Source organism: Pteropus medius, unplaced genomic scaffold (assembly GCF_902729225.1).
Source record: "Pteropus medius unplaced genomic scaffold, Ma_sr-lr_union100, whole genome shotgun sequence".
Lineage (NCBI taxonomy): Eukaryota > Metazoa > Chordata > Mammalia > Chiroptera > Pteropodidae > Pteropus > Pteropus medius.
This window is the reverse complement of record NW_024350325.1, coordinates 10315086-10319543: the sequence shown is the minus strand read 5'-3', so window position 1 is coordinate 10319543 and position 4458 is coordinate 10315086. Positions and strand designations below refer to the sequence as shown.

Here is a 4458-nt window from a genome sequence, read left to right as displayed (position 1 = left end):
AGTGGGTCTCTTCTTTCTCCTCCCCTTCCCCACCACCTTCTCTGAACAGTGGCCCCAAGAGTGCAAAGGTAGGGTCCTGGGAAAAATAACTGGTGCCAACTTTGGCCCCTCCCGGCCTCAACCCCACTCCAGGATTTTGAAGACCCTCCAAAGACCCAGCCCTCCCTCCCTTGGAACTGAGGGGAAGAGGAGGAGAGTCCAAACTGCATCTTGAGTTGAGTGGGACTCCAGCCTCCAGACCATGTGTGCGGCATTCCAGGGCAAGGGTGGCTGAGGGCAGGGAAGGCAGCAAGCTCCTCTATCAGGCGTCATCAGCTGGGGAGGGCTGCTTTCCCAACCCAACAGAATAGGAAGCTCCTCCTCTTCCCCATTTAGCCTCAGCCCCAAGCCCCCCTGGACTGCACTGATGTTTAGTCATTGAGATAATTCAGAGTCTCAAAGGATGCTTCTTCCAGAAGCATGCAAAAAAGCAGATACCCACTTGGAAATCTGACCCAAATTGAATACACACAGGCTAGATTCTGCCTTTGGAAGAAAATTCCCCTGCAGTGAAAACCGAAGAGCCTCCTGGCTTCAGAGTCAGAGCCTCTCATCTCTGTAGGAGGAGGGACTGAGGGCCTAATTGGGTTTGGAATTTTTTCTTCTCCTCCCCTCTCCTCTTTCTTCTTTTTTCTTTCCCTCCCTTCCTTCCTTCCTTCCTTCCTTCCTTCCTTCCTTGCTTCCTTCCCTTCCTTCCTTCACTTCCTTCCTTCCTTCCTTCAGTGTTTCCCTCCCTTCTTCCTCCCTCCTTCCCTCCCTTTTTTCTTTCTTTTCTTTGTTTAAACAGGTGGCTCCGGAGCTGTTTGTTTCACAGGATTCTCTCAAATCTTGGTCCTTGGCCCCAGCCACAGAGCAAGCTGAGTGGTGGCTGCCAGCCATTTTCCTGAGGAGCCACCTGCACTGACCCCCAAGACAAGGTGCCTTGGCAGCTGCCTAATGCCTTTCTGAAGCTCAGTGTGGATTTGGCATAGCTGATAGTTTCATTTTTCCTGACCTTAACAAGCCACCAATTCCATTTCTTCCCCAGGTTGTCATGAATGGGCATACTGAGGCCATGTCAGATCCACAAGGCCAGCTTTCCATCGGCCCATTTGTATCCTGTTTTTTAAGAGGCTTCATCAAATGGCTTGGATGAGAGGTCAATACAAGGGGCAGGGAGGCCTGAGTCACAGCTCAGATTTCAGACTCTAAAACTGAAGTGAGTTTATTGAAAGGTTGTCTTCCCACTCCTGTTGGCACTGGTGAGCTGCAACGCAGAATTCCTAAGGGCTCATCCGGATCTACTGACACAGGCCCACGCAGAAAAATGACCAGCCAGTTTCATATGAGGCGGCAGACAATAGCCTGAATCCAGTCAGGGATTCAAACAGCCCACGCCATCCCTCCAACACCACACACTGTGGTAGACAGAACAAAGGGCCCCCAAAGATGTCCACATCCGAATCCTGAAACCCTGTGAATGGTACCTTACATGGCAGAAGGGACTTCACAGATGGGATTATGTTAAAGATCTTGAGACGGGGGGAGTATCCCGGATAATCCAGGTGGGACTGATGCACACAAGGATCTTCATGAGAGGGAGGTCGGAGGGTCAGAGTGGGAGGAGGTATGACAATGGAAGCAGAGATCAGGGTAATGCGCTTGAAGATGGAGGAAGGAGCCATAAGCCAAGAATGCCAGTGGCCTCTAGAAGCTGGAAAAGGTGAAGAAACAGATTCTTCCATCAAGTCTCCAAAAGGACCTACCCCTGCTAACATCTGTTAACTTAAAAATAAAAGGCCTTTCGCAATGAGAGGCAAACAAGCATTTATTTGAGATCAAAGAATAGCTGGGATGCACTGATTCAGGTAGAAGTCCAAACGGTGTTCCGATTAGGAGATGAAGGCGAGGGGTATTTATGACAAAAGGAAGGGGAACAATTACATCCTTGGAAAGAAGTCATTTCTATTGGTGCAGATAACAATGATATTAGTTCTAAATAATGTTTTTAATTTTCAGTTCGATAGTCATCAATTCCGTAGCCATAATATCTGCTTTCCTGTTATCCCTGCAAACAGTTTATTTTGGATGCACTGTTTCCCTAGGCCCAGTCCAAATGTTATTTTGCCTTATTTTAACATTTCCAAGGTCTGAGGTATCATATATGTGAGGCAGTTCCTCTGGCAAGGCAGCTCTGGCTTCATTTTAAAGTGGCCCATTTATATTATTGCTTATAAGCCCAGAAGACCCATTTTGGACTTCTGACCTCCAGAACTGTAAGAGAATAAATTTATGCTATTTTAAGCCACTCGGTTTGTTACAGCAGCAATAGGAAACTAATCAGCCTCCCAGAGGTTTCTGTAGGCCCTCGAGCCAACCAGCCCCAAGGGGAACAGCCGAAGCCAACCCAGACCCATGCAGCATCTCTGGAGAAGCTCCTGAAGCTGAGTGGCTTTGGAAAACGCTGGTGTGTAAACAAGACTCTTTCATGGAGGTGACCTCTCAGAACCTGTAATGTGTTTATCAGTCTAGTGAGCCTTCAAGAAAAGGTGCGTGCAGAGGATTTCGATGCTCTAACTGCTCTAACAATGCTCTAACTGTGAAACTTTTCAAAGTGATGACTCGGCTATCCTTTGGTTGGGTGTTCTGTGAAGGATTAGCCACTTCTACCCGGCCTATTCATCTTTATCCTGTGACCTCCTCTGCTCAGGGGCCAGCACTGCCTGGAGAGTGGCGTGATGAAGGACCCGGAGGACAAAGGCAGAAGAAGTCTCGGCTCTTACATTTCAAAAAGGCACAGTCCAGGTGTGCAGCTGATTGTGCTGAGCCGGCACACCCTTCCTAACACACACACACACACACACACACACACACACACACACACACACGCACTCCCTGTCCCTCTCCCTCTCTCCCCAATTCTCCAAACTGGCCAGGGGAGAGATGGTAGAGAGGAGTGAATGAGAAAGCTTGCATTCGATTGTGTTGCTGGGAAAATGCAGTGGATTCTGCCCGGCCTGTACACACACCTCTCAGCTGAATAAGAGAGAGGGGAGAGGAGAAGGCATATATTTGTGGGGGAAAAATTCTTGAACCCCTTAAATTCTGATGGCTTGAAAGTGGAAAAGAGCATCACCTTCCATTCTGCATTTATGCCCTGGGCGGCAGTGAGCTGCTCAGAGCATCCTGTGTGGCCTGGGATGGCAGAGACAGGTGCTGCCTGGTTGTCTGGTCGGGTAGGCTTGTGATCTCAAGACCTCTAAGGCAGAGGCATGACTTAGAGAAGGACAGCCTCAGGGTCCAGGGTGCCCAGCTTCGGCAGATTCCCTTACTCACGTGTGACCTGGAAGTGGACTCCCAGGAATCAATGAATTTAGACACTGAAAATCGGGGATCACACCAGCTCAGCTGGGGAGGGCAGGTCCTCTCTCACGCTCTTGGATCATTTAAGGCTCCTGGATTACTGTGTAACTTTGGGAACCATTTGAAGTCCAGTAATAACCAACATGTAATTTCTAGCCCAGTGAAACTGGCAATTGGAAAAGCAATTAACTGGCAGACCCAAGTTTATGAATTGAGTGGCAAACCTGCTAGATATCTGAATACCTACACTGCTCCAGGTATTGAAGGAGAAAGCCTGGCTTGCCCCGCTTCCCTTAACATATGCTTTATTGTTCACAGTCAGCGAAGACACTTGACAGCCTGAGAGCTCTGCAGCCACTTCTGCTTCTAGATCAAAGTCTGCATGTTGACCAGGGTCAACAGTCCTAACAGCTCCCTCCCCTAAGAGCTCCAGCTCCTCTACCTGCAGGCTTATGAGTGTTGCAGGAACACAGGGAGCCTCAGGAAGAATTGGGGCTGGGAGTCTAAAGGCCACCAGGAACTCACTCTTTTGTGTAACAAATATTTATTGGTCGCCTATCCCAATTGTAGGTGCAGGGGCTATAGCAGGGAAGGAAATAAACAAGGAGCATGCCATTCCAGAGCCAACACTCTAGTGGAACAGAGAAAGACAACAATAGACAATATTATATTTGTGAGTGGAAAGCACCGTGAAGACACTGTAGCATGACAGTGGGATAGAGGTGATAGGCTGAGAGGTGGGCAGAGCGTAGCTGGGAGAGCAACTCGGTGGAAAAGTGAAGCCCTGTGAGTGTGAAGGCTCAGGGGGATCCAGCTTGGAGGGTCCCAGGAAAGGCAAGTGCCAGTAGAAGGAGGGAGTGTAGCAGGAAGGGCAGGGGCCATTTCAAATGGGCATGCCAACTAGAACCAGAAGCTGAGCTTTCATTCTAAGGCTGATGAAAGACATTGGAGGGTTTCAAGGAGGGGAGTGACATGATTTGATTCATGTTTTTGAATGCTCACTCCAGACCTCCAGTCAAGATGATGGAGTAGGTAAACACTGTGCTTGCCTCCCCCAACAACCTCATTAAAATTACA

The 4458-nt window shown here is 48.9% G+C and overlaps 1 long non-coding RNA gene across 1 annotated transcript; it reads left to right on the top strand.

The window, feature by feature from the left end:
* The first annotated feature begins 773 nt into the window (after nucleotides 1-773).
* LOC120583880 (uncharacterized) lies at nucleotides 774-2626 on the top strand. The gene is made up of 2 exons (XR_005647890.1): nucleotides 774-956; nucleotides 1067-2626. It is a non-coding gene; the product is annotated as an uncharacterized LOC120583880 (long non-coding RNA).
* Nucleotides 2627-4458: the final 1832 nt, after the last annotated feature.